Source organism: Macaca nemestrina, chromosome 4 (genome assembly GCF_043159975.1).
Source record: "Macaca nemestrina isolate mMacNem1 chromosome 4, mMacNem.hap1, whole genome shotgun sequence".
NCBI lineage: Eukaryota > Metazoa > Chordata > Mammalia > Primates > Cercopithecidae > Macaca > Macaca nemestrina.
In genome coordinates, this window is record NC_092128.1 from 120,007,947 (window position 1) to 120,020,188 (window position 12,242).

Sequence of the window (12,242 nt, forward strand, 5' to 3'; positions counted from 1 at the left end):
AGCATGTGCAATACCACCCATTGTCTAAGTGCTTGCATATGCATAAGTTGGATGTTCTTTCTTCGAATGCATGAAGAAATCGAAACACAGAGAAGGAAACTTGCTCAATGTCACTACACCAGTGAATTGAAAAGTCAGGACTTGTACCCTGGACGTCTGGCTCTTTCATCAACTGCACTGCCACCTCTAGAGTCACTACGCTGTCTTTCTAGATTTAAAGCTTACACGTGGATAAAAGTAGGCAGTTTTCTCATTGCTTTAATTTTACTTTGAAGGCAAAATATGTCAGGTGATGCGTGTATAAATGAATGGCTTGAATTAAATACAATCCTGATTATAACAAGACAAACTCTTTCCAACAGTGGTTTCTATAATGGAGTAAAATATGTTGTTATAAACAAGATTTTGTTATGATTTTGTCAGATTATCACTAATTTTTCTATTGTCTGCACAAATTATTCCTTCATTTTTCAGAATGTCTATAACTGCTGCTGAATGTAAACTGGCTCTTTCAGTCATCTGGAAAATTTTCCCATACAATGTAAATTTAAAGCTGTATTTGACAATCAGTGGAATTGTCCCTTTGCTTTAATCTGAATGAACAGTACATATAAAAGTAAAGAAACTGGCAAGCATTGATGACTATCTGTGGACCAGAATTAGGTGTTTTCATTAAATTATTAAATACCCACAATAATCCCAGAGTAGAAATTGGAAACTCTGCCTTATAGATGGGAAAGTGACTGGTTTCCATTGCTGGAAGCAAGACAGGTCAGGATGAAAATGCAGTCAGCAGTTTTCAAATATATATCAATTTTATTTAAGAAGAACTATCAATTTTATAGCTCTCCAGGTTTAAGAACAACAGGTTTGAAAACTAGGTAAATGAAAGGGGGAGAGAGAGAGAAAGAAAGAGAGAGAGAGAAGAGAGAAATCAGATAGATAGCTGGTTATAGACTGAATTTATAAGCAGATGTACTAACCTGCACCACCTCAGGATGTGTTTGTACCTGGAGACAGGGTCTTTAAATTGGTGAGTGAGTCAAAATGAGGTCATTCGTGTGGGCCTTAATCCAATAGGACTAGTGTCCTCGTAAGAAGAAGAGACCTCAGGAATGAGCACACACAGAGGAAAGGCCACATGACAGAGTGAGAAGGACCATTTGTAAGCCAAAGAGAGGCCTCAGGAGAACCAAATCGGTCAACATTTTGATCTTGAACTTCCAGCCTCTAGAACTGTAAGAAAATGAATTTGTATTATTTATGCCACCCAGTCTGTAGTAGTTTATCATGACCACCTTTATAAACTCATACAGATAGAGGACAGTAGGTGTGGGGACCCAGAGCGCATAGACCTCGCAGACCTCGCCGGCTTCACACTCACCTCGGTGTCTGCTGCACCTGCCGCTTCTTCTCCTAGGCCAGGAGACCCAGTGGCTAGAAGTTCACCATGTCTATTCTCAAGGTCCATGCCAGGGAGATCTTTGACTCTCGTGGGAATCCCACTGTTGAGGTTGATCTCTTCACCTCAAAAGGTCTCTTCAGAGCTGCTGTGCCCAGTGGTGCTTCAACTGGTATCTATGAGGCCCTAGAGCTCCGGGACAATGATAAGACTCGCTATATGGGGAAGGGTGTCTCAAAGGCTGTTGAGCACATCAATAAAACTATTGCGCCTGCCCTGGTTAGCAAGAAACTGAACGTCACAGAACAAGAGAAGATTGACAAACTGATGATCCAGATGGATGGAACAGAAAATAAATCTAAGTTTGGTGCGAACACCATTCTGGGGGTGTCCCTCGCCGTCTGCAAAGCTGGTGCTGTTGAGAAGGGGGTACCCCTGTACCGCCACATCGCTGACTTGGCTGGCAACTCTGAAGTCATCCTGCCAGTCCCGGCTTTCAATGTCTTCAATGGCGGTTCTCATGCCGGCAACAAGCTGGCCATGCAGGAGTTCATGATCCTCCCAGTCTGTGCAGCAAACTTCAGGGAAGCCATGCGCATTGGAGCAGAGGTTTACCACAACCTGAAGAATGTCATCAAGGAGAAATACAGGAAAGATGCCACCAATGTGGGGGATGAAGGCGGGTTTGCTCCCAACATCCTGGAGAATAAAGAAGGCCTGGAGCTGCTGAAGACTGCTATTGGGAAAGCTGGCTACACTGATAAGGTGGTCATTGGCATGGACGTAGCAGCCTCCGAGTTCTTCAGGTCTGGGAAGTATGACCTGGACTTCAAGTCTCCCGATGACCCCAGCAGGTACATCTCACCTGATCAGCTGGCTGACCTGTACAAGTCTTTCATCAAGGACTACCCAGTGGTGTCTATCAAAGATCCCTTTGACCAGGATGACTGGGGAGCTTGGCAGAAGTTCATGGCCAGTGCAGGAATCCAGGTAGTCGGGGATGATCTCACAGTGACCAACCCAAAGAGGACTGCCAAGGCCGTGAACGAGAAGTCCTGCAACTGCCTCCTGCTCAAAGTCCACCAGATTGGCTCCGTGACCGAGTCCCTTCAGGCGTGCAAATTGGCCCAGGCCAATGGTTGGGGCGTCATGGTGTCTCATCGTTCTGGGGAGACTGAAGATACCTTCATCGCTGACCTGGTTGTGGGGCTGTGCACTGGGCAGATCAAGACTGGTGCCCCTTGCCGATCTGAGCACTTGGCCAAGTACAACCAGCTCCTCAGAATTGAAGAGGAGCTGGGCAGCAAGGCTAAGTTTGCCGGCAGGAACTTCAGAAACCCCCTGGCCAAGTAAGCTGTGGGCAGGCAAGCCCTTCGGTGACCTGTTGGCTAAATAGAACCCCTCCCCTTGTGTCGGCTCGGGCAGCTCGAGGCCCCGACCAACGCTTGCAGGGGTCCCTGCTAGTTAGCGCCCCTCACCCACCGCCGTGGAGTCTGTGCCGCTTCCCTTAGAACTTCTACAGAACCAAGCTCCCCGGAGCCTTGTTTGGCAGCTCTAGCTTTGCCGTCCTGTAATTGGCCCAAATCACTGTTTTTCTCGCCTTACTTTCCACCAAGTGTCTGGAGTCATGTGAGCCTCATGTCATCTTCGGGGTGGCCACAGGCAAGATGCCCGGTGGTTTTGTGCTTAAAATAAAAAGCCTCAGTGACCCATGAGAAAAATAAATAAATAAATAAATAAACTCATACAGATAGAAAAATAGACTTTATATACATATATGTATGTATATGTGTGTGTATATATGTGTATATACATGTGTGTATGTGTATATATACACGTGTGTGTGTATATATATATATATTTCAATTATTCTGGATGCTAATTTTGCAGTACCAATTTTTTTTTTTAAATATGAGGTAGGCACTCAGGGAAGAGCACATTTTTATAAGCCATTTTTGCATTGCTTCTAACTGCATGAGTGATCTTTATTGATACATTGCCAGGATAATTTTTGTCAGAGGTTGATTTGTCTGGAAATAATTTAGTTTGCAAATTTTACCTATCTTAGCATCATTCTGCTTGGAGTTTCATCTTCTGAAAACAAAACTTTCATTTTGGTAGTAATAAATAACAGATGTTATTGTTCATGAGCTCTCCTTGGGACTGAAAGAGTTTCCCCTTAGCAATAACCACCACAAAGGGGAGGAGCCTCACATTATTACCATCACAGGGCTTGGTGACCAGTTAGGATCCAGCATGCATTCCAAATTTATGAACATATTTTTGAATAATAAAAGTTCTCCTCCATGGTATGGTAATCGTATTTTAATGGTTACATGCAATATGCATTATTATGGAATTTTTGTTTCTTACATGAATTGTTTGGGCCTGTTGTAATAACTATTCTTTGTTCATTATGTTGCATTTTAACCTAATAATCCCATTAATGTTAATGGGAACTGCCAAGTTAAAACCCATGGAAGCAAATTAATATGCCCTGCAGTCCTTGGACATGACTTTGATACATTTTATATTATTAGTCTCATTCACAGAAGGATTTTATGTTGTTATAAATAGACATAATGAGACTAGATACCTTCAGCAAAAGGGGAATGAAGAAGCTAGCTTGTAGGTTGTTAATTTAGGAACTGTAGAGAGCCGATCCAGAAAATTCAAAAAGGAAGTTCACAGAACATTATGGAGTGACTCAGTGCATTTGCAAAATGTCAGGCTTCCTGCCTATGATTTGGGCTGGATCTCCCATACCTCCAGAGACTGTGACCCTCCTCAGGGTGCCTTCCAAGAAAGCTTGCAGCTCCACTCTGTACTAAGGTCACCATGTACTTTTCTGTTTCTCCAAATAGGATGAGAGCCATTCAAAGGTCTTCACGTGATTTAATTGCTTTTATACATCATTGGATCTAGGACTTAGTTAAGATATAGAGGCTCCTCATGCAGGCTAAGAAGAATCTGACCTTCAGAGTGATATTTTTGAGTCTTTGATCAACAAGAATTCAGAGAACAGACTTGGGGGCTGTGGAAGCAGAGCTCGTGGTGTCCACCTCTCATCTGGTAGACCTCACACAATGCAAGCAAAATACAAGCCAGCAAGTACTTGCCTTCTCCTTAGGAGGTAGGTGCTTTAGCAACATGTGAAAGTTGTCACTGGACCATGTTCTGAGCCAGCTGCCTACTAATCCTGCTCAAACCCACCAGCACACCTCTGGCCTTGCAGGCCATTCTGGAAAACACCACTGAGTCTTGCCTCTTCTCTTTTCCTTTTTTTGTTTTCTTCTCTTTTCTTGTCTTCTCATGTTATTTCCCTTCATTTCTTTTATTGGAAAGGTGAGATAAAGAGCAGTCCAGGAAAAAAAAAGGACAAGGTCTCCAGATAAGGCAGTGGTGATTCAAACACCAGACCCTGCCGTGTGTGTACCACTCTGCAACATGCTGAGTGCTTCACTGCTTGGTCTTATTTAACCTTAAGGAAAGAATGATTTCCCTGTTTTCAACATCAAAGAGAGTAGGTATTGCCATTCATTTCCACCTTAACCTGACATGATGAGCTGACACAGATGGTAAATTGTACCACGGCAGTAGGGTGGCAGCTCAGCAGACCCAGCTCCCTGCAGAAAACATGAGAATTCAGGAGGAGCAAGGCTGGAAGAAGCATTGGAGCTCCTTGTGGGGATGCTCCTCTTGTGATTTCAGAGACCAAAATAAATGCCCCTTTATCAACTAAGAGGGACTGCAATGTTAAAGAAGCAACATTACCTACACTTATAGGTTGAGGGTTCAGGAATTGACTGACATGATAACTCTGTAAATTCCTATGGCTGCAAGAAAAATCACATGCTTGCTGAACTCCCTAACAATAGGAGCTGTCAGACAAATGATCAGACCTGTCTTAACGCTGACTTACACTCCAGACCACCACTGCAACTGGACAGAGGACCAGCCTGACAAACACCCTTTCCTGACAGGCAGCTGCAGACTTAAGTCAATTTCAGCCTGATTTTAGAGATTGTGCACAAACTGTCTTTGTGTCCTGTGGTCCATCTTTTGACATAAATAGCCAAATTCCACTTCATTTTAAATCTAAAACCCCATCGGAAATTGAACCTGGGATGTATGTTACATCCAAGTTTACTCATTGCACACGTGCTCAGCTCCTCTCATAAATTAGGCTTTTCCCTAAAACCTGTGGAATATCTAAGACTCTATTGTGTGATATGGGTCCTGTGAGGCATAAAAGCCAACTGCCCTCTCCCTCCTTGAAGAGAGCAACTTTGGCATGTGTGAGAAACTATCTCTTCCTGGTTTACAAACAGATATCACCAGGAAAACTGTCCTTTCTACTCTTTAGCCATCCTGGTGTTCTTTTGGACAACACCTTTTTTTTTTTTTGAGACAGAGTCTTGCACTCTGTTGCCCAGGCTGGAGTGCAGTGGCACGATCATGGCTCACTGCAAGCTCTGCCTCCCAGGTTCACGCCATTCTCCTGCCTCAGCCTCTCGAGCAGCTGGGACTACAGGCGCCCACCACCACGCCCAGCTAATATTTTTTTTTGTATTGTTTTTGTATTTTTAGTAGAGACAGGATTTCACCATATTAGCCAGGATGGTCTCGATCTCCTGACCTCGTGATCTGCCCGCCTCAACCTCCCAAAGTGCTGGAGGACAACACTCTTTATCCATTAAATGCTATCTAATGCATCGGTAGCCATTGACTGACCAACGCAAGTAGTATGTGAACATCTCTGTAAATTTGTGAAAATAAATTCACTTTGTGGATTTTTTAAATTATTATTTTAAAATTACCAGCTGGGTGCAGTGGGTCATGCCTGTAATCCCAGCACTTTGAGAGGCTAAGGTGGGAGGATCACTCAGGCCTAGGAGTTTGAGACCAACCTGGGCCACATGGCAAAACCCCATCTCTACAAAAAATACAAAAATTAGCCCACTGTAATGGCACACACCTGCGGTCCCAGCTACTTGGGAGGTTGAGATGGGAGGATCACTTGGGCCTGGGAGGTCTAGGCTGCAGCGAGTTATGATTGCACCATTGTACTCCAGCCTCGGCAACAGAGCAAGGTCCTGCCTCAAATAATAATAATAATAATAATAATAAATAAAATTAAAATTACCAATAATATGTAGATAGTATTTACTATGTGCCAGGCCATGTTCGAAGTTTAATATATTAATTTAATCTTTATAACAATCTTTGAGGTAAATACCATCACACAGCGATTTTACACATGCAAAACTAAAGTGTGGAGAAGTGAAGAGACTTGCCAGAAGCCATAGAGCTAACAGGCAGTAGGACTGGGTTTCAGGCCAGGCAGCCAGCCCAGAGCTGCTATTGCTTGGTGACCAGTGGTCCTGCCCCACACTGGAGGACCTGCCAACGCTAGCAAACCCTGTCTAGTTCATTTCTGGTATCTCTTTAAGAACTTACAAAAGCTGCAGTAGTTCGAATCCTTGAAAGAAAGAGATAAATCTGGGTAAAAAATTAACCTTTGTGGAAATAATTACAGGATGAAAAAACCATACTTTCTATACACTGATATACTTGGTGTAAATGATATATATCTTCTAAGTATATATTTATAATATTAATATCCAGTGTGATATACATATATCTCATTACATGATGTATATTACGTATAAAACACATAATCATAATAATTACAAAAATAAGTATTTTCAAAAATAGGTAGTTTCATCTCTTTTTGTCTTTTAATATGAGATATTTTTACTTATAGAAAAAAATATCAAAAATAATTTTTAAAAATTCCTACTCAAACAACCTAGATTTTAAAAATATTAACATCTTACTATATTTACTTTAGATCATTCCTTTTCTTCCTGTCTTTCTCCTTTCATTCATTTCTTCTTTCTTAACTTCCTTTTCTTTTTCCTTTGAAAAAATGGAATGTTACATACACAGATGAGTTTCATCACCCAACTTATTCACCCTTTCTAGAGTTACCTGAAGGGGTGTGTTTACTTTTCGGATATTTTGTTCCTTTACTGCATGTTTGTGTACCTTTAATAATATAGAATGCTGTTTTGTTGTGGCTTTTTAATTTTCCAGGATTGGTGTATGTGTGTGTGTCTGTGTCTAAAATTCCTATTTTCCTACTTTCATTTTAATCCCCACCAGGTACACTTGGGGTCATTGTAGACATGTCTCCCTACTGCAGCCATGGTGGGCACCCAGTTTTTTAATGCATCTCACTTTCCTGTTACAAGGCTGGAAGGCCAAGCCCCTAGTCCTATATATCCCACATTCTCTTCCTACTCCTGGCCCCTCATAATTCAATAGCACTAGGTCTCCAACTCTCAAGTCTGGTTTTAAAGGACTTTATTTCTGGCACCTAAACTTCTCTTTCTTTCCCTTGAACCCGGCCATGGATTTTGGTTTTGGTTTTGTCATTAGATTTTATCCAGCATATTTATGTGTTGTGAACAGGAGATATTTTGCAGTAGCTCATTTTACTATGTTACTGGAAACAAAGCCATGTTTCCATTTTTGCAGATGTAAAAATTGAGGCTTGGGGTGATTTGACAACTTCCCTGAAGGTGCTGGAACAAGCCACACTGGCATTTAGCACTGGAGCACAGCTCTGCCTCCAAAGTCCATGTTCTTTCCTCCCTCCCTTCCTTCACCTGTTACAAATTGCCTCATTTTAAAGGTTAAATAGTGGTAGTTTATTTCAATTCTGCCACTCTTCCCAAAGCAATACAAGTGGGAGTATGTCATTTCAGCTTTCCTAACACCAATGTAGAAAACACAAATGGACACATGCCACAGGATTACTTTATGTTAATTCCGATTTGGGGGTTTAATGATGGAGTTTTAATACTCCTCTCAAGGAGAATCATCTGCTAAGAGACAAGTAAAGGTTGGGGATTGAAGTCCAGGACTTCTTCTGCCAGATCCCTCCACATGCACTTTCTCCACCCCCAGATGTGCAGTCGGAGGCACTTTCTGCCGAAAGCTGAATCAGTTTCCCCATGTCCCCCATGATTTGCATCACACATGCTGCTGACTGCCACAGCTTCCCACATCGGAAATGTGATTTCTGCCCAAGTGCCTACAGCTTCCTGGATTAGTCTTAGAGGGCCTTGACACTGACTGACTTTAGTGTTCACTTAAAGCTCGTGAAATGTAACCTACTTCTTTCAGTTGAAGAGTTTTCTTTGAAAAAACATCCTGAAGAAAACCCATGGGGAATGGTCAGGTGACTCAGACTTGTTTAATTTTATTTCGGTAAGCCAGAGCCAGTGCTGGTCTTTGAAAAATACAAAAACACATACCTACATACATCCAAGGATTAAAAAAGATTCTGTTCAGATTATGCCCAACTTTATTGATTCTCATTAATGTGTCAGGTACTGTGCTAATTAGAAATGTGCCACACACTTTTATTTGGGAGAGTGTCTTGTATGATCCTTGGAGACATCCTTCTTCTTGTTAGGACAATCAATGTCCAACTAATTCATTCCTCCATCCAAATGCCCATCCTCCCATCCATCCCTCAAATACTTAGGGTCTACCATGTGTCAGAAAACATCTCTTAGTAACTCTGATGTTAAGTTGTTTCCCTGTCCTACTCAGGGTCCATATCCTGCTCAAAGATCCTTCTAGAAGTTGATATCTGTATTAGTTTTCATAGGCTGCCTTTAGAAAATATCACAGACTAGGTGTTTTAAATGGCAGAAATTTATTTCTGACAGTTCTAGACACTGGAGATCCAAGCCCCAGGAGTGGGCAGCGTTGGCTTCTCCCGAGGCCTCTTTCCTTGGCTTGCAGATACCATCCGCTCGCTGTGTCCTCATACGGCCTTTCCTCCATGCATGCATGCTCGTGATGGCTCTTTCTCTCGGAACGACATCAGTCCTATTAGATTAAGGCCCCACCTTATGACCTCATGTAACCTAAACTACCACTCTAAAAGCCCTATCTCCACACACTGTCACTTTGGGAGTTCAGACTTCAGCACATGAATTTTGGAGGAAGATAATTGAGTTCCTAAAAATAAATTTTCTATTTTTGTTTTGTCCCCTATCACAAACTGAGTCGGATTCTCTTTTTTTTTTCTTTTTTTTTTTTTTTTTTGTTATAGAGCTCCTTGATGTCTATGTGCCTCACTGCTTTTGATATTAGAGAGTAACTTTACATCCTAGCACTTTTACTCTGAATTCAATAAGAGTTCAGTTACTATAAGAGCTTGCAGTTTCTTTGAGTAGGAGAGAAGGAAAGAAACTAGTTTTAGAGGAAGAAAGAGTGTAGTCAGTCCTGAGTGTAGGCTGGGAATGGGGCTGTGGGAGTTAATAGGCCATACCACACAGCACAGACAGCGCAGCTCTAGAAGACATGTGCAAGGGAAGAAAACTGGTCAAAAACAGCTAAGACTGCAACAGGGAAGCCAGGACTAGCTGCCCTAGGTGTGCAGCCTCACTTGGCAGGCTGGGCTGCTGTGGAGTCAGAGAAAGACAGCATGTGAAAGGGGGCTCCTGCAGCTTCTGCTTCTGGATCATGAGTCAGCAGCACAGACTCATGATCCAAACCTGATTACAGCAAACCCCCTGTGCTTTCTGCTTGATGACTTGTTAAAAGGCAGTAGATTGAGTTCTCAGCCTTGTTAACTAACTAGGTGAAAAACTGTGGCCTGCAAATGTGTCTTCATCACATGCTAACTTTGGACTGAATCCATTTGAAAGTCATGGTAGTTCAGGAAAGAAAAGACTCAAGTGTACTTGGGCAGCACCTCCAAAAAAGGGGACTGGGCCAACGAGCATCTTGTTCTGACAATCTGTTTGGCAGTAACTCAAGGACAGAGTTCAGAGGGTTTGGGAAGAGCAAGACACCAGAAAAGACAACTAAAAGAAATACAACTCTCAGAAAAAGGAAAGAATGAGATAGTGTCTGAGCCCCCAGGACTGCTGGGGATAAACCCACGGGCTCGTCTGGCTCTGAAGAAAAGTAGCCGAGGAAGAGAGCAGGTAAGTGCTCTCAGCGTCCCCAAGGTCGTAGGACAAGACTATAATGAGCACTTGGCTTTGGACACCGAGTCAGGCACCCTGCACATATTAAGATGACCTCTCTACTCCAACAAATGCATATCATTATTCCTAATCCCAGAATCATCCTTGCAGCTGTTTTCTAATTCCGTGAGTTGTAAAAAATAATTCTTTTGTGCATACGCGTGTTCTTGTTCCCACAGAAGAACCAAAAAAAGAAAGAAAAAGTCCTCAAACTCTTTACCACACTGAATTGCCGGCCTGCCTGAGGTCACTGAGACAATAGAAATGGGAATTAATCCAGCAGCAAAGAAAGTTGCTGGCAGCAGGCGGGACGCAGATGGAAGAGATTGGACAAGCGCTGGAACCCAGAGTCAGAAGACAGGCTCAGATGGAGAGCACAGAAGTGAGGAAGACAACCAAGCAGGAGCGGGCTTGATGAAGGGCCTGGACAGGAGACACTCCAGGAGAACTTGAGCCTTGCCCAGAGGGTGGAAAAAGGGATGCCACGGACAAGGTGCAGTCATCTCTTCCAGGTTTCCCAACAGCAATCATTCCTTAGAGCTTAATGAGTCTTTTTAAACTTACTAAATTTATTGAGCATCCACTCCAGCAATCTGAGGCCATCCCAGTGGGAGCTATGATGCCCCCACTACTTGCAGGTCTGCCCTACCAGGGGCCTGAGCTGCAAATGGGCTTCACACCAGCCTTGCTTCCAATGACAATATGCGAAGGATACCCGCAGAGAGGCCAAGGCTCCTGTCTGTCCAGCAAGAGGAAGCACTCAGCTTCCAGAGGGTTGAATCTTTTCATCTTTTCTTTGCACCCAGTGCCTTACCTTTGCATCAACAGCAGTTAGTATTTGACACACTGGAAAACTATAGTACATCCCCATCCATAAGATCATCTATGATGCAAGCAACTCCCACCCTCCTCCTTCACCCACCTGCTCCCTGTATACAGAAGTTACCTAATGCATGTCAGGCAACATGACATGCACAATTGCTGTAGGAGCCTGTTGGTGGGGCAGGGCCTCTGCTTATGTCTAAGTAAACTTTAACTCTCTTCCAGGATTTGGATGGGTACCCCAAGGACAAAGTGCTTGGCTCAGCAGGGCAGAAGGAAAGAGCACAAGTTTCAAGTTAAACATTCTTGAGTTTGAATGCCAGCAAGTTAAATATGCTCTTATCCTAAATCCAATGTGGAGGGAATCAGTAATAAGGGATGTAGGGATCTGCCTCCTAGTATGTAATAAAAAGTTGCAATTGTTATGTTTATTGCTAGCCAATTTTCCAAAAGCTTGTATTTTGAACCTCTCAAGCAAGACACACATTGAAGTAGATGATGCTTTACTTTTGAAAGTCTCTGATCATCTCACCACCAGAGTGGGGTGCCTATAACATACAAAACCATATAGAAAGAGCTACATAAACACATATACACAGACCTCCTCACACTCCAATATATATACACAGACCTCCTCACACTCACACTCATATACACAGACCTCCTCACACTCACACCCATATACACAGACCTCCTCACACTCACACCCATATACACAGACCTCCTCACGCTCACACCCGTGTACACAGACCTCCTCGCGCTCACACCCGTGTACACAGACCTCCTCGCGCTCACACCCGTGTACACAGACCTCCTCGCGCTCACACCCGTGTACACAGACCTCCTCGCGCTCACACCCATATACACAGACCTCCTCACACACTTATCCATATGCAGCAACCTGCTCCCACACAGGCAGAATGGGTCATACCTTTTCACACCTCCATTGGAGATGGCTCATC

The 12,242-nt window shown here is 43.2% G+C and overlaps 1 pseudogene; it reads left to right on the forward strand.

The window, feature by feature from the left end:
* Positions 1-1,327: 1,327 nt before the first annotated feature.
* Positions 1,328-3,112, forward strand: LOC105492366 (alpha-enolase pseudogene; annotated as a pseudogene).
* Positions 3,113-12,242: the final 9,130 nt, after the last annotated feature.